The sequence below is a fragment of the Eumetopias jubatus genome, unplaced genomic scaffold, assembly GCF_037043125.1.
Source record: "Eumetopias jubatus isolate StellerSeaLion01/CBP00866 unplaced genomic scaffold, mEumJub1_p1.0 scaffold_9, whole genome shotgun sequence".
In the NCBI taxonomy this organism is placed as follows: Eukaryota; Metazoa; Chordata; class Mammalia; order Carnivora; family Otariidae; genus Eumetopias; species Eumetopias jubatus.
This window is the reverse complement of record NW_028274815.1, coordinates 92,776,496-92,795,140: the sequence shown is the minus strand read 5'-3', so window position 1 is coordinate 92,795,140 and position 18,645 is coordinate 92,776,496. Positions and strand designations below refer to the sequence as shown.

The following is an 18,645-nucleotide window of genomic DNA, read 5'->3' as shown; positions in this document are numbered from 1 at the left end:
TCTGCATTGTGCAGTATGGTAGCCATCTGCTACATGTGGCTATTTAGCACTTGAAATGTGGTTACTGCAACTAAGGAAGTGATTTTTGAACTTTATTCAATGGTAATTTATTTAAACTTAAAAATGAAAATGGAAATGGCCATGCATGGCTAATGACTGTCATAATGGAGGGCTCTGTTCTAGATCATTAAAGATCCTGACTCACTGTCATTATCTCCAATATTACATCTGCTTTAATCCTTGATGATTTCAATGTGCTCATATGTGATCCTTTCCACAAGCTGGGCTTTCAGTTCTTCCCCCTCCCCAGCTTTATTAAGATATAACTGACATGTAACACTGTGTAAGTTCACGGTATACAAAGTGTTGATTTGATTCATTTATACCTTGCAACATGATTACCACAGTAGCATTAGCTGACACCTCCATCCTATGACATAATTTCTTTCCTGTGTTAAGAACATTTAAGATCTGTGGGAATTCACAGTGCCTGGATAGACAAAATTTGACTCGTATATGCCTCCCTGGATGGGACTAATTGAAAAGCAAAGGAGGAGTGCCCCGAACGCTGGGCCTCCTTTGGAGTTTCTTGGCTGAAAGTGGCCAGATTCTTACTGCGGCTCAAGGTTCTCATCTAGGGAGTAAATGTTTAAATTTTGAAGAAAAACAGGCAACTGTGGTGGTCACATACTTCATGAATTCCTTGCCTCCTTGCCCTTATCACACCCGGCCCCATATATTATTGTCCTGACCATTAAAGTTACACTTTCCTCCTTGTTTTGTGCTTGTGCTTGGTGTATTGATAAGACCCCAATAAAAGTGGAGACAAAGCTTGGCTTGAGGCCTTTTGGCACTAGAGGATCTGGCCCCCAGGCCTCTCCTTTCTCCTACTAAGTTGTCTGGAGTGACCATTTCATTCGCCATCTCGGGGCGACAAAGATCTACTCTTTTAGCAACATTCAGGTATATGACACTTGAATGTTATAATCATTATACTGTAATCAGAATGCTGTACCTTAGATCCCCAGAACCTATTAATCTTATAAATGGAAGCTTTGGCCCATATGTCCCCATTTTTGCTCCCCCCCAGTCCCTGGTAACCACCTCCATACTCTCTGTTTCTTTGAGTTTGACTCTTTTAGATTCCACATATAAGTGACATCATAAAATACTTGTCTTTCTGTGTCTGACGTACCTCACTTATCCCATCAAGATCCACCCAAGTTGTCACAAATGGCAGGATGTCATCATTTCTCATGGCTGAATAATATTTCATTCCAATATATATATTCCATTAATCAATTATATAATTATTATATAGTATATATTAATTATTAATTAATAATATAGTATATATAATATATTATATAATACAATTAATATATAATATTCCACAATATTCCATTCCATTCATATATATTCATATGTGTATATATATATGTGATATATATATCACATCTTCTTTATCTAGTCCTCCCTCAATGGGTACTTATGTTTTCTCCATGTCTTGGCTATTGTGAATAATGCTGCAATGAACATGGGGGTGCACATATCTCTTTGAGAGCCTGATTTAATTTTCTTCAGAAAAATATTGGAATTGCTGGATCATATGGTAGTTCTATTTTTAATTTTTTGAGGAACCTCCACTGTTTTCCACAGTGGCTGCACCATTTACATTCCTACCAACAGTGCACAAGAGTTCCCTTTTCTCTGCACCCTTGCCAGCACTTGTTTCCTTATGTCTTTTTGATGACCTTGGCCTTTCAGTTCTTGAACCCCTCTCGTGCATTGGCCTTGTCCTCCACTTACTTTCATAGGTTTGCTCAAGACATTTTTCATTAGCAATAACTACAGCTCTGCCATCATCTTATTTTCAAACACCCCACTTCTGATGACCACATGCTATATTCCTAGCTTACTGTCTCTAGAATTCCAAGCCCAACAAACTTTCAGGACCACAGGGACATTATTTCCATTGATCATACCATCTTGCTGGTACCTTGTTTTACCTTGTTTGTGTTGATTATTCTTCCAATTACTGTACTCTTCTTGAGCTTTTTTCTGGGATATAGGTAAGTTTAAGAGACAGCTTGATCCTTTAGGGTCTTGCTTTCAAGTGAGGAGGCCAGAGCAGCCTAATTTTATCCTATTATTGAGGCAACACCCTTCTGAGCCCTTGAGCAGTGCCTTGTGTATTATGAGGCTTTCTACTCTGGGGTATTCTCTTCACACTCAAGTACACTCAGCTGAAGACTTAAGGGGACCCTCTGCAGCTCTCTAGAGTTCTCTCTCTCAGCGGCTATCCTCTCTGGGACTCTCCTCTACAGAGTTTAGCTGCTGTGGCCTCCCCAGACCCCCCGCGCCATTTCCTCATCTCCGGGAAGTTGCCAGGCTCTGTCCAGTGCCTCCCTTCTTGCACTGCCACCTGGACCCTCTCCAGGAAGTATGCTGAGCAATTATAAACTCAATCTGTTTGTTTCTCATGTCTCAGGGATTCCTGCCAGTTTTCCAGTGTCTAAACACCATATATATATATATATACATATATATATGTATATATGTATATATATATATGTACACACACACACACACACACACACACACACACACACACACACACACACATACTGGAAGGGAAGAAGTCCAGTGTTTTAGTTATTTAACATGGGAGGGTGAATCTTGACCATCAGGTAGAAATCCTCATTTTCCCTCTTCTTCACACACTTCCTTACTCAGCTCAGACCTCATGCTCAGTCACTGTAGACATCATCTTGCTCTTTACTTCTAGCTCAACTAACCACAGCCCTGGTTAAATCCAGATCTCTGCCAATCCCTTGTCTGCCTCTGCAGATGAGCTTGCCTACATAGAAACACCCACATGGCAGCAGCTTTGTCTTTACATTTATGGCCATGGACCATTCATGCTTCCTGACAAACACATTATCTGTCTCCAGTCCAATCTCTAAATGGCCATGCCAAACCTTCTCTTCAAACCCCAAATTTTTCCACCACCATCCTCTCTCTCTCAGCTTCCAACTTTATTGGAAAATTTAAGCCACCAGAGACTTTCAAAGACAGTCCTTGCCAGTTTCACTGACCCACCCTTCCCTGCACTCAACCGCCTTTTGGCCTATTCCAGAGATAACCACACTCCCTTCATTAACCTATCTCTTCCTCTTTGTATGAGGCCTCAGCCTTCTCATTTAAAAAAGACTTTGCTGCAGAGATTCTCCCTTCTCTCTCCCACATCATCAGGCATTTGAATTACACTGGATCATTCCCATTACTCAGTGTTCCTCTCATCTTAAAGGAACTCATGACCCTGCTTCCTCCTCATTTCTGTATCACTTCTTTGCTACCCATTTGAAGCAATACTCGGTGAAAAACCTCACTCACTGTCATTAATCCATCTCTACCCACTTTCTCTTGATTCCATTCTTATCAGGCTTTAGCTGCCAATATGCACCTAAAAGTGCTCTCATCAAGGTTGCTATGACCTCCATGTTGCTAAAGCCAGAGGTCAATTCTCAGTTCTCATGTTTGTGACCCATCAGCAGCATTGACTTAATAAATACCCTCTTCTCTTTGAGACATATTCTGCTTTGGCCTCTAAGACACCATATGTATCTGCCTTTTTTCTCAGTCACCTGCTGGTTTCTCCTCTTGCCCATTATCTTGTCATGTGGAATGCCTCAGATTCAATCCATTATCCTCTTCTTTATCAGTACCCTCCCTTTTGATGATCTCATCCTGTCTGGTGGCCTTATGCACCATCCATATGCTGTGACACCACTCCCCTGATTACATCTTTAACCCAGACTGTTCTTCTAGACTCAAGCCTCATACCACCTAACTGCTTACCCAACAACTCCACTTGGGTGCCTAAGGGACATCTCCAGCTCATCATGGATGAACTAGAACTCTTTCCCACTCATCCAGTGTCTTCCTAATTGGTTTGCTTGCCTCTATCCCTTTCCCCCATAATCTATTCTCAACATGGCAGCTGGAATAAGCAATCCTTTTTAAAAGTAAGTCACTGGCATCCCTCCTTTGCCAACAACTTCGGTGCCTCCATTTTATTCAGATTAAAAGACAAAGTCCTTGCCACGGCCTGCAGCCTGCTTATCTGGGTCTTGACTGTGTCCCCTATGCCTTTCTTTTGCTCATTTTGTTGTGGGTTGCACTGGCCTCTGTGCTCTCTGAAACATGCAGCTGTGCTCCCTGCCTAAGGCCTTTGCATGAGCTAGTCTCTGCCCAGAACATTTCCCCTTATTTATCAGCCTGGCTCACTCCTTCACCTCCTTCAAGTCTTTGCTCAAATGCTACCTTCTCAATGAGGTGATATGATGGTTCCACTTAACTCCATAAGTAGTCTTCCCTTTTGCTCTGACCCAGCTCCACTCTCCACTCTGCTCCTTGCCATTTTCCTCCTCCCTCCCTCCCTTCCTTCCTTCCTTTCTCTTTCCTTCCTTTCTTTTTTTTTTTCTGTAAGTGCTCCTTGCCATTTTCAGATAATTCACTTGCTCATTATGTCTCTGATGGCTAAGATATAAGCTCAATGAGCCTCCAGAACCTGGTTTCATTCACTGATGTCTCCATGTGCATAGAACACTGTCAGCACACGCAAATACTTGATATATATTTGTGTTAAATAAATATTGGTTGAAATTCCTAATTCCTTTTGTCTGAGTGTGTGTGTGTGTTTCTATTGTTTATAATTTCCTGCTGTTAATGTTTTTTGATGTGTTCCATGATTCATTGTTTGTGCATCACACCCAGTGCTCCACGCAGAACGTGCCCTCTTTAATACCCATCACCAGGCTAACCCAACCCCCCACCCACCTCCCCTCTAGAACCCTCAGTTTGTTTTTCAGAGTCCATCGTCTCTAATGGTTCGTCTCCCCCTCTGACTTACTCCACTTCATTCTTCCCCTCCTGCTATCTTCTTCTTCTTTTTTTTTTTCTTAACATATATATTGCATTATTTGTTTCAGAAGTACAGATCCGTGATTCATCAGTCTTGTACAATTCACAGTGCTCACCATAGCACATACCCTCCCCAATGTCTATCATCCAGCCACCCAATCCCTCCCACCCCACCCCCACTCCAGCAACCCTCAATTTGTTTCCTGAGATTAAGAATTCCTCATATCAGTGAGGTCATATGATACATGTCTTTCTCTGATTGACTTATTTCACTCCCTGATGTTAATTTTAATCTGATTTGACCACCTGGACAAAAGTATTGAGGTGAAGAGAAAGAGAAAAGCCATTTCAATGATTTTGGACCATGAACCTGAAAGATTTTCATCTTGAAAATCATCATGCCAAAGAGTCTGGGTTTAAGACCAGTGATGACAATATCCTACCTTCCCTGAACCCAAATATCACTAATGCCACCTTGCATTAGGTTGGCAATAGTTGGTTGTGAGATCCAGCTGGGCTCTGCATTCAGTGCAGTCTGCTTAGGATTCTTTCTCTCCCTCTCCCTCCCCTCCCCCTCCCCTTGCTTGCACTCTCATACTTTCCTTCGCTCTCTTAAATAAATAAATAAATAAATAAATAAATAAATAAATAATATTTTCTTTTTTAAAGGGTGGCAAGAGTGTAGTGCTCTTCCCATAAAGGTGATCAGTGAGCACTGATTGTCTATCCCCTCTCTGCCCTTTGGACCATGGAATGGTCAGTGCCTTTCCCAATATGACCACTGCACAGTCACATCATTTGAACCAGTCTGATTACCTCTCAGCTTTTGATTTATAAGCTCAGTCTCCTATCTCTCTGCTCAGCTTCCACTTGACAGTTAATGGAAATGAGTTGCGTTTCCTGGTCTGGACTATACATTATGTTTTGAGTGTTTCCCCCCTTTATTTGCTTAACAAAGGTGGAACATTAAATGGTTCAACTCTGTGTTTCACACATGAGACCTGTGCCTCCAAAGGCATTACCTCTTCTGCTTTACCCCAGAGTCCAGATATGCAGCTATGTGTGTGCACATGTACCTGCCCCACAAGGCCGTGAGCAACCTTAGGACAAGATTCTTTGAGACCACATACCTGGTCCAGCACAAGTGAGAAACTATCACATAATGAACTGGACAATTTAGCAGCAATGCTAGGGTCAATGCTTTAATATAAACTATACACGTTAGGAAAACAACTCCCCATGATTGCATTAAACATCTTTGCCATGATTTCTCTGCTTATTCTCCTTGCTAGATTCCCTCTTTCCATCATATGAATTAGAGAATTCAGTTTGTTCTCCCCTTGCCAGGAGGAATTCAGAGCCCTTCTAAACTTAAATAGCCATGTAATTTACCCATGGGCTGTTCTTCCAGAGTGTTTTAAGTTTTAATTCCAATATAGTTAACATGTAATGTTATATTAGTTTCAGGTGCACAATATAGCAATTCAATACCTCCATACATCACCTGTTGCTTATCACAGCAAGTGCACTCCTTGATCCCCACCACCTATTTCACCCACTCCTCACACACCTCCTCTCTGGTAACCACCAGTTTGTCTCTTTCTTTGTTTCTCTCTCTCTTTTTTCTTTGCTCATATGGTATTGTTTTTCTCTGGTTGATTTGTATCACTTAGCATTATACTCACTACCTCCATGCAATGCATGTCATTGCAAATGACAAGATTTCATTCTTTTTTAGGGCTGAATAATATTCCATTGTAAACATATACCACATCTTTATCCATTCATCAGTTGATAGACACTTGGGCTGCTTCCATAATTTCGCTATTGTAAATAATGCTACAATAAACATAAGGGTGTTTATAGGAGTGTATGTATACCTTTGAATTAGAGTTCTTGTATTTTTTGGGTAAATACCCGAAGTGGGATTCCTGGATTAGAGGGTATTTTTAATTTTTGAGGAACCTCCACCCTGTTTTCCACACTGGCTGCACCAGTTTGCATTCAGCAACAGTGCATAAGGTTTCCTTTTCCTCCGCATCCTCCCCAATACCTGTTTTTTCTATATTGTTGACTTTAGCCATTCTGACAGGTGTGAGGTGACATTACATTGTAGTTTTGATTTGCATTTCCTTAAAGATGAGTGATGTTGAGCATCTTTTCACATGGATGTCTTCTTTGGAGAAATGTTGGTTCATGTCTTCTGTCCATTTTTAAACTGGATTATTTGGTTTGGGAGTGTTCAGTTGTATTATTTATTTGTATATTTTGTCTTCCAGAGCTTTAAGGTCAATAATCTAAATATTTTCTTTCTGTGGTGAAGATTGGACCCCAAGGTGTCCAGACAAGGACAGAGAAGGAGCAACTGGAGGAGGATGGGATCTGTCTCTGTGAGGTTACAGTGGGAAAAGTAGGATCTCTGGTCCATGCAGACTGTGTCTTTGATAGGCACATTAGAGTATGCATGTGTATGCATGGGCATATACATGCTGCATGCATGTGCACATGCATATGTGTGTTTGTGTTCAGATATTTGAAAAGAGCAAAAGTGTAATTACATTTGAGGAACTAGGTAGGGCCCCCTTGCTTTTGGGGAGAAACTATCATTTGAGACCGAGTATGTAGGGGTAGGGGTGGGGAAAGCTAGCACCAGCAGCTGCTTTTAATAATGCCGCTCACCTCTGCTGATTAATTAATATGCTTGTCAAAATAAAAGGGAAATGGAAATGCCCCCCAGTGCTGGGAGTGGGATTGGTTGAGCCATCCAGACTCAGATTAATTACTAATGCTCTCATCTCTCTTGGGCTCCAGATACAATAGAACAATAATGAAGGAGACACGCACACAGATCTGTCTTGCCCCTTGTATATCCAGCTGTGCTCTGCTGGCATTCAGTTCCCAAGGGGGTTGGAGCCCGGCTTGTTCCCAGGCAAAACTCCCAAAGGCATCAGCAGTTTACAGAAAAGTTGGCAAACTCTGTGAGCTCCATCAAGAAGGGCACCAGAGACCAAAGCAGTTTTCCACCTTAAAACAAAAACAAGTGGAACCTGGGACAGATTTGGATTTGCTCTAGACAGAAGGTAGGTGACCAAGTTGGCTCAGGGAGGAGATTGACCACAGCCCGGAGAATGGATGGGGCCCTGGGGGTGGGGCACACTGAAGTGGTTTGGATGCTTTGGTCTGCATAGATGAGTGTTGAATTGCACTAAATTGTACATAATATAGATAAAGGAAATAGCTCTTCTTATTGCACCCCAGAACAATAGAACCAGGATTACCCCAGGAAGTTTCAAAAGAACTCTTTTCTTTCAGTTCCAACAATAGTTTTTGAATTTTGGGGCAGAGGCAATTCAAAGCAATGTTTTCACCAAAAAAAAAAAAAAAAAAAAGCTCCTTTTTTCTCCTAGCTATATGGAGATATGTTATTTCCACCTCTCCTGTGGTTGAGGTTATATGATGAGTGGGAGTGGGATGTGGGTGCAAGCAATGTAACTTGATCCCCAAACTTCCTGTGAGGGCTCTGTGTTCTCTCTCCTATCACTGCAGACAATCTTGTTGAGCTGCTTCAGTAGGGTAGAGATGCAAGGTGGAAGGACTCTGGGTTTTTAAATGACTTTGTGGAGCAGACCTACCCCTCCCCTGCCAAGTACCCCACTGACCCAGACTGGGTGGCAGACAAGACCGTTTCCTAGTGCGTGAAGCCTAGGGCAGCCATAACAAGGTACCACAAACTGGGTTTGCTTAAAAAACAGAAATATATTGTTTCACATTTCTGGAAACGGATCTGGGTCATGTTATTGTCTGTGAAGGCTCTAGAAGAGGATGCTTCTTTGCCCCTTCCTGGCTTCTGATGGTTGTGGCATCCTTGGCATTCCTTGGTTTGTAGCTGGCCACTGCAACCTCTGTCTGTCCATCACATGAGGCTCTCCTTGTGGGTCTTTCTAGGAGTCCAAATTTCCATCTTACAGACACCAGTCATGGATTAGAACCCACCTTAGTCCAGTATGACTTCATCTTAACTTGATTTGTATCTGCAAGGAATTATTCCCAAATAAGGTCATAGTCACAGGCACCAGGAGTTAAGACTTGAACATATCTTTCTGGGGGACTCAATTCAACCCACTGTAGTATCTAAAATTTGGAGCTTGTTTTTTTTATAGCAGCTGGCATTAGTTTCTTTGACTAATACAAGTCTGGTATTGGTCTCACCTGAGAAGAACTTTCTCCAGGAAGTCATTTCTAACCTCCTACCCTAAACATAGACCATGTGCTACTTTCACAGGGGACTCTCCACATTGTCCTAAATTTCCCTTATTATTGCATTTATCATGCTGAGCAATGATATCATATTTACTTGGATAAGCACGCTTTTTGTCTCCTCCTCTGCTACACTGTTCATGTCCTAGAGGCAGGACTTTCTTGTTCTTTATTGTATCTCCTGTGTGTGGTGCATAATATATTCCTTAATAAATTCTTTTCAGGTAAACAAATGGTTGATGCAGGGAGGGCTGGGTGTTCTGGCACAAGCAGCATTAGGCTAACTTTCTGCCTATAGGATTGTTGCAATTCTTGATGGCTTCCTTGTTGCCAAATCCACAGGCTTATTCTCACTTCCCTTATCTTTCTTATTTCATGTACCACAGCTGATGCCCTTGAACATCCCCACATATTAATGATGCTTCAAGAATCTGGCCTCCTTGGGTTCCTGGCTCTCAGCTTACCATCAGTTCCTTCTTAAAAACTGCTTATTTCTCATTTCTATTTGGACCCATTACTTATTACCTCAAACCCCACACCTCTAACAGAAACTGTTTCTTTCACTCACTCCATGGGTAGACATGGTTGACTGAGTTGAATTCCTTCTTTTTTTTTTTCCACTCTACAGAGTTTATTGGGTTTATAACTGGACAAAGTCACACGTGTACAAAATGAAGCTCACATTATCCCAAAGCAGAGTAGGGATCCGTTACTGGCCTTTGGGGGAGCTCCGAGGTGAGGGCCAGCCAACCCTCCCACTCCAGAGAGATGTGGCCACAGGGGAGGGGAGGAGAGGGAGCCCAGCTGGCTTTGGTCACAGAATACAGAGCCTGGCCTTGGGCCAGGGCAGACAGATGGATGGTGGAGTAGGAGTCCCAGAAACCACCCTGCCCAGGGAGTTCAGGGACTGCTCCACCAGTCCCGCTCGCAATGTGGTTGGTCCAGACCTAGATTCAGTGGCTGGTGCAAAGGGAAGGCAGCAAAGCAGGAGGGAGGAGACACTGAAGTGTGGTGGCCCAGGGCACCCAGACCTGTGGAAAAGGGCGGGTGGGGAGACAGGCTAGCTGCTACTAGGCAGCTAGCAGCGGGTCTCATAAATGCCGCTGCGGCCAATATAGCGCACCCATTTGATGACATCGTGGTCGCTGTAGTTCAGCTTCGGTTCAAACACCTTCAAGTAGCGCACTTTGAGTCCAGAGGGTGCGAATGGCACTTCAAAGTTCATGGAAATGGGGGGTCGAGCCCATTTCTTCTTGTCATTGGTGGGCAGAAGTTCAATCTCTGCGCTGATTTGCGATTACTTCATACCTGCCATGTGCTTGATCTTCCACACGATGGCGTTCTCGCTGGCCTTGTACTTGGCCTTCCCCTTCATGCCGATCACCTGTACCCCGCTTGTGTTCAGTGGGGTTGGGATCCTCACCTCAATCTTCTGAGCCAGTAATGAGGGCTTGAAATTGGACTTGATAACCACCTTAACCTCCAGCTTGGTGCGTCCCACTTCTCGCACTAGTGGGATCACCTGGAAAGGAAGGATGATGTCCTTGGTGGTACAATACCTCATTAGCTCAAAATCTCCATCTGGTGGGATGAATCTGATGCTGTGTTCAGAGTCAAACTTGCTGAGTCGCACACACTGGTGGAAGGTGCAGTCATCGATGGCAATCGATTGCTTCTCACTCTTGCTTGTTTCATCAGCTGTGCCTTTGCCTTGCTTCTCAATGACAATCTTGTCATTCATCCCAAACTTGCACTCAGGCATGCCACTCAGGTAGTTCTTCATCACCACCCGGCCTGACACATGGGCGCTCAGCACCTGCCCCTGGGGGGACATGAGGAGGTTCACACTCTCCAGCACATCCAAGAAGAGCTCATTCCGGCGATACCTGATGCCCTCCCGCCTCCAGCCAATCTGCCCGGTCACCTGGCTGGTGATCTGGGATTGCTCTTCTTTTGTCTGATGTTGGCTCTTGATACCCTGCTGAGTAATGAAGGTTTTCAGTGCTCCTGTCTCTGAATGCTGTGGATAGCCAAAGTCCAGGATCTCATCCAGCAGCTCATATATGAGCACAAAATTGTTCTTGATGTTCTCCTCGCTGATCTTGCCGAAGTAGGCAACCATTACATCACACATCTTATAGAGGAATTCGAAGACCATGGCAGCATTGACATTCTGCCTGGTGACAGCTGCCAACCAGATGTTGGACCGCTTGACATGGAAGAAACTGGTGCGAGCGATGTTGGTGACGGGGCTGCGAACCTGCTGCCGGGCGTAGATAACATTGACCCGAAAGGCATCCACTGCATTCCTCCCAATGTCATCTCGGTAGACCCGGGAGATAAGCACCTCCCCCGTGTGATTATAGATGAATAAGCCTCCAATCACGGTGGCAGCTCAGTCTCCAAGGCCCATCGCTCTGAGAACAGACCTGGCCTCTGCGGCCCCCTCCTCGGCCCGCCCGGCCACTCTCCAGATCCCAAGATGTCCGCCCGCCCACTGCTCCGAGTGAAATTCCTTCTTAATCCATCTCCCAGTCCAGAACCTGCTTCAGAGTGGCCACTCATCACAACGGAGTCTCCCCACATGGGCTTGAGACCTACCTGCTCCTCCCCATCTTTTCCAAGAATTACATCTCAGAATGTTAGTTAGGAGGTGTTCCCTACAGATCATCAGGAGCCCTCAGGGATGGCAGGACCCTAAAGGTGACCTTGTCCACTAAGCCCTGTTTATTTTTAAAAAAACAACTTAAAAAAAGTAGGCTTTATTTTTTAGAGCAGTTTTAGGTTCACAGCAAAATTGAACTGAAAGTACAGAGAGTTCCCACATACCCTCTGCCTTCACACATGTACAGCCTCCCCCACTGTTATGGATTGAATGGTTGTGTCGCCCCAGAATTCTTATGTTGAAACCGTATCTTCTAATTTGATAGTATTAGGAGGTGGTACCTTTGGAAGTAATTAGCATTTCATGAGGTCATGAAGGTGGACTCTCACAAATGGGAGTACTTTTATAAGCAGTCACTAGAGAACATGCTTACTCTCTCTGCTCTATGCCAAGTGAGGATATAATAAGAAGTCAGCATTCTACAACCTGGAAGAGAATCTTCTTCAGAAATCAGCCATACTGACACCTTGATCTTGGACTTCTAGCCTCCAGAACTGTAAGAAATAAATTTCTGTTGTTTATAAGCTACAAGTTTATGATATTTCTTTGTTATGGAAACCTAAATGGACTAAGACACCCACTATCAATCCCCCATTAAGGGTGGTCCATTTGTTAGAATGAACTTGCATTGATACATCATCGTCACCCAAAATCCATAGTTTACATTACATAACTGACATTACATTACATTCTACAGGTTATGACAAATGTATAGTTACATTTATCCACCATTATAGTATCATATAGAATGGTTTCCCTGCCCTAAAAATCCTCTGCACTCTGCCTATTTCTCCCTCCCTCCCCTTTAACTCCTGGAAACCACTAAAATTTTTACCTCCTTCATAGTTTTGTCTTCCAGAATGTCATATAGTTGGAGTTGTATAGTATGTAGCATTTTCAGATTGGCTTCTTTCACTTAATAATGTAAATTTAGGCTCTCCCATGTCTTGCCATGGCTTGGTGGTTCATTTTTTTTCTAGCATTGAGTACTATTCCCTTGTCTGGAATTCATTCACCTACCAAAAGACATCTTGATTGCTTAAAGACTGACAATTATGAACAAAGTTTTCATTTTTTAAGTTTTATTTATAGAGGGAAAGAGAGAGAGAGGGAGAGAGAGAGGGAGAGAGAGAGAGAGAGAATCTTAAGCAGGCTCCATGCCTAGTGCATGAGCACAATGTGGGGCTCAATCTCACAACCCTGAGATCATTACCTGAGCTGAAATCAAGAGTCAGACACCTAGCTGACTGACTAACATAGTGGTTTGACAATTCTATATATTACTCAGTGCTCATCGTGATATATGTAGTCACCATCTATCACCATACAATGGTGATATTATTATAATATTATTGAGTGTATTCCTTATGCTATACTTTTCATTTCTGTGACTTATTTATTTTATAACTGAAGTTAGTACCTCTTAATCCCCTTCATGTATTTCACCCATTCCCCCAACCCCCTTCCCCTTTGGCAACTGTGAGTTTGTTCCCTATATTTAAGAGCCTGTTTTTTGTTTGTTTTGTTCTGTTTTGTTTTGTTTAGATTCTACATATAAGCGAAATCATATATGAAAAGTAGCAGGAAGTTTACTCAAAAAATTAAAAATAGAAATACCGTATGATCCAGTAATTCCATTATGGGGTATTTACCCAAAGAAAATGAAAACACTAATTTGAAAAGATACATACACCCCTATGTTTAAAGCAGCATTATTTATAATAGCCAAGATATGGAGGCAAACCCAAGTTTCCATCAACAGATGCATTGGTAAAAAAGTTGTGGTAAAATGGTAATTACCCAGCCATAGAAAAGAATGAAACCTGACCATTTGCAACAACACAGCTGGACCTAGAAGGCATTATGCTAAGTGAAATAAGTCAGACAAAGACAAATACTACATGATTTCATTCAATGTCTTTAATAGATAGAGATCTATTAAGATTTTCCATTTCTTCTTGTGTTAGCTTGGCAGATTGTGTTGTTAAAGGAACTGGTTCTAGGTTATAAATGTGAGCATAGAGCTATTTATAGTATTCCTTTATTATTCTTTTTTTTAACTATTTTTTTTTTTTTTGTGGGGGTGGGTGGGAGAGGGAGAAGGGAGGAGGGACAGAGGGAGAGAAAGAATCTTAAGCAGGCTCCAGGCCTAGCATGGAGCCAGATGCAAGGCTCAATCTCACCACCCCAAGGTGACCTGAGTTGAAATCAAGTTGGGTGCTCAACCAACTGAGCCACCCAGGTGGCCCTACTATTACTGATCTTCATATCCATTTTCTTCTTTTTTTGAGAGGGAGGGGAACACAGGCCAAAGGGGTTGGGGAGAGCAGAGGGAGAGGGAGAGAGAGAATCTTAAGCAGGTCTCACACCCAGCACAGAGCCCGATATGGGGCCTAATCTCAAAATCCTGAGATCATGATCTGAGCTGAAATCAAGAGTTGAACACTTAACCAACTGAGCCACCCACACACCCCTATTTTTTTTTGTAATATAGTTCTCAATGTTGTAAATTCTCCTTCTAGCACTGTTTTTGCTACATCCCACAGATATCGATAAGTTGTATTTAATTTTCATTTAGGTCAAAATATTTCTAACTTTGTCTTGAGATGTCTTCTTTGACCCATGTGTGATTTACAAGTGTGTTGTTTAACCTCCATGTATTTTGGAATTTTCCAGTTATCTGTCTGTTAATGATTTCTAGTTTAAGGCCTTGTGCATGGTATTTGGAGTAATATAGTAGGGGATAAATGTAGTTGGTAAGAAATGAAGCCCAGAAGCCCATTGACTCTAACCACAGCTTCTTTATATGATACTAAGAAATAACTTCTAAATATGGTAACTCTATTAAGTATCTATTGTTACATAACCAATTACTCCAAAGTTCAGCTGATTAAAACAACAAATATTTATTATCTCTGTGGGCCAGGTATTCAGGTATGGCTCATCTGGGTGCCTCTGACTCAGAGTCTGTCATAAAGAAGCTGCAATCAAATTGTGGGCCAGGGCTGTGTCTCATCTCAAGGTGCACTGAAGTGGGTGTGGGTTGTTGGCAGTCTTGGCACTCTGCTACATGAGTCTCCCCAACAGGGCTGCCTTAATATACATAGCTGGCTCACCCAGGTGAACAATCCAAGAGAGAGGGTGTGAGAGAACCCAAGAAAGAAGTCACAGTCTTTTTACGTCTTACCTTTGAAAGTGGGGTTGGGATCCTCACCTCAATCTTCTGAGCCAGTAATGAGGGCTTGAAATTGGACTTGATAACCAAGTCCAATAACCAAGAGAAAACTCTTGCTGTTTTCTATTCATTAGAAATAAGTCACTGGTTTTTTCTTCTCCTGGACAAGAGGCCTCTGCCACAGCCATGTTACGCCAGATCATCAGTCAGGCCAAGAAGCATCTGAGCTTGATCCCCCTCTTCATATTTATTGGGGCAGGAGGTACTGGAGCAGTGCTGTATGTCTTGTGCCTGGCATTGTTCAATCCAGATGTCAGTTGGGATAGGAAGAATAATTCAGAACCCTGGAACAAACTGGGTCCCAATGATCAATACAAGTTCTACTCAGTGAATGTAGATTACAGCAAACTGAAGAAAGAAGGTCCAGACTTCTAAATGAAATGTTTCACTGTAAAGCTGCTTACAGTGAAGGTCTTCCAGAAGTCATCCACACAATTTTCCACTTATCCAGGAAATATTTCCCCTCTAAATGCATGAAATCATGTTGGTGTATTGCATTGGGGTTTACCCTGAATAATAAATATCTGAAACTTGAAAAAAAAAAAAAGGAAGTAAGTCACCAAGTCCAGGTATACTCATAAGGAGGTATTGCACAAGGATGAGAATGTCAAAGAAAGCCATTTTAGAGGTTGCCACCCACAAAGACCATGTGTCTACTTGCACAGACACTCTCAGTCTATATCTTTATGTATCTGTCCTGGTTTGGCTCCTCCCTTTCCTCTTTTGCCTTCCTTCCTTCCATTCCCTCTAGTGTTTGTACAATGCAATCCAAAAGCCATCTGTTGGGGCCAAATAAGTCTGATAAAAAGTTGATGAGATACATGCTATTTACATGGTCAAACATGCTCCCCTCATTATACATACATATTACAAAGGGGAAAAAAGTAATTTTAAAGTGGAGAAGTCTGGCAGACAGCACCTCAATTAGTTGAATAAAGTTAACAGTGCCAGGAATAGGACAAGTTAAAATCACATTCCACTTGATAGGATGCAATGAGAACACAGCATCACTTATGTGATGTTCCTGCCAAAGATGGGTACCCTGCATTTAATTATGAGAGAACATTAGACTTATATACAAATTGGTAAATATTCTATAGTCTGTGCTCTTCAAAATGTAAGAGTCATAAAAGTCAAAGAAGGACCAAGGAACTTCTTCAGATTGCAGGCAACTAAAAAAAGACATAATGACTAAATGCAACATATGATTCTGGTCTGGATCCTGTTTCTATAAAAACCATTATGGGGACAATGGGTGAAGCCTGAATGGAGGTTAATAACTAGATAGGGCAAAGTACCAATGTTAATAGCCTGATGTTGATGGTTCTACTGTGGGTAGTTAGGAGAACATCTTTGTTTATAGGAGAGCCGCATTACCATATTCAGGAGTGATGGGGCATCACATCAGCAACTTACTCTTAAACTCTTCCAAAAAAAGAGTCCTTTGTACAATACTTGTAACCTTTCTGTAAGTTTGAAATTTCTTTAAAATGTAATGTTTGAATGCCCCAATTAGGATGGAAAATTACATGACTACCCCACTTATGGATATAGGAGTTCCTCTAAAAACTCCTTCCCCATACCTGTTATTCCCACAAACACTTAATTCATCCTTTTGGTCATGTATTTTCCTCTGGAGATAAACCTTCTCCAAAGCAATACTGAGGACACAGCCCCAGGACTGAGCTTGGAAATGTCAAATCTAATTAAATTATTTTAAGCACAGGAATTAGGGGAGCAAAAATAAATCTCACATTTAAAAACTGAATGTATATCAAAGAGAAGGTGGAAAAGATTGCTTTGCCCACCAAATCCTTAAGATTTTGGTTCAGTTTAAAAGTAGAAGTCTTGGGACATCTGGCTGGATCAGTTGGTAGAATGTGTGACTCTTGATCTCAGGGTCCTGAGTTTGAGCCCCATGTTGGGCATAGAGATTACTTAAAAACAAACAAACAAAAAATTAAATAAATAAAGTAAAAATAGAAATCCTGATCCTTTGTGAGACTTTACAAATTAAATTGCCCTCATGGGGATGCCTGGGCAGCTCATTCGGTTGAGCATTTGCCTTCGGCTTGGGTCATGATCCCAGGGTCCTAGGATCAGTCCCACGTCAGGCTCCCTGCTCAGCTGGGAGCCTGTTTCTCCCTCTATCTGCAGCTCCCCCTGCTTGTGCTGTCTCTCTCTCTCTGACAAATGTATAAAATCTTTAAAAATAAATAAATAAATAAATAGATTGCCCTCATGTACTTCCATATTTAGACTATGAAATGGAAACAAAAAGCTTTTGTACATACTACCAAATAACCTGCCAACTATCATCACCAAAACCTTTTATTGATATAGGTTCTTAGAAGATTATAGGGACAAAAGTAGATGTTATAGTCAGTGAAGATTCAAGGGGAAAACAGGAAGGCGATCTAAACAATCATGGACCTTGAAATAAGGATTCCCTAGAACAACAGAAATACTGAAACCCAGATATATGGAAATGGACCAAAGAATGGAAGGAATATAAAGAAATGAATAAAAATTTGCATTTCTGTGAAACTACTATAAAAACTATCCAATACTTACATAAATTGACTAGTTTGGGAAAATAATTATAAAGAAGATAAAAATTTGGGGGGTGTGGGGAAGTGAAGTTTATGACCACTAGAATCTCTTGGGTTTAAGGCCACAAAGCACTTCAGGACTTCAGAGAGGGTGGTGGGGTGTCATACTTCCACTCCTCTATGTGGCCAGGATTTCTGGCTCTCTGCCTGTCTTACTGCATCTGGCACTCTCCCTTCCCACTGACTTCCACATATCCAAATAGACCATTTTTAGTCTTCATGAGTAAGAAGCATGAAGGTCAGATGCAACATTCCCCCATTTGATAAAATCAAACACATACCCTCCTCAAATCTAAAGTATTTGACCTACTCTACAGCCTAGGTTCTGTTGATTCTGGAAACTACACCAAACACAGTGTTAAGACATGAAATATTTCTTTCTTCTCTATCTAGGGTCACTCTTTGTTCTTTTCATATTTTCCCCTGAAGCTGTTGGACTTATTTCTAAGCTCTGTAACCTTGTCTGGGATGATTCATATCCTAAGTAATTTTTCCTTTTTCATACATTCTTTAAGTTATATTTTCATGGAATTTGTCTATATCCACTAAGTTGTGAAATTTATCAACACAACATTAACCATCATATTGCCTGCTGATTCTTTTGGTGTCTGCAAGATCTATATGTCTGCGGTTTTCTCTTTTATTCCTGATGTTAGGAATTGGAGTTGTCTCCTTTTTTCTTGATCAGTCCAGCTATGGACTCATCCTATAGCAATTTAAGTTCATGTTTAATTCAGACCATTTCTGTCCTTTTGCTTCTCTTGAAATGTAAGTTGGTTAGGAGCTGGTAAATTCACAGGACCAGCTGAAGTCAGAGTTAGAGAAGTTTTGGGTGCACGCAAAGTCAGAGGCAGGATCTATGGAAGATGGGGAGGCTGATAAGGAGGGAGTTCAAATGACTCAGAAGCTGGGTGGGTGCAGAACAGCAGCACAAAATAGCCATGGCTATC

At 41.9% G+C, this 18,645-nt stretch overlaps 2 pseudogenes; one reads left to right on the top strand and one right to left on the bottom strand.

Moving 5' to 3' along the window:
* Positions 1 to 10,123: 10,123 nt before the first annotated feature.
* LOC114224512 (AP-2 complex subunit mu pseudogene) lies at positions 10,124 to 12,878 on the bottom strand (annotated as a pseudogene).
* A 2,331-nt stretch (positions 12,879 to 15,209) lies between these two features.
* On the top strand, positions 15,210 to 15,464 carry LOC114224540 (cytochrome c oxidase subunit FA4 pseudogene; annotated as a pseudogene).
* Positions 15,465 to 18,645: the final 3,181 nt, after the last annotated feature.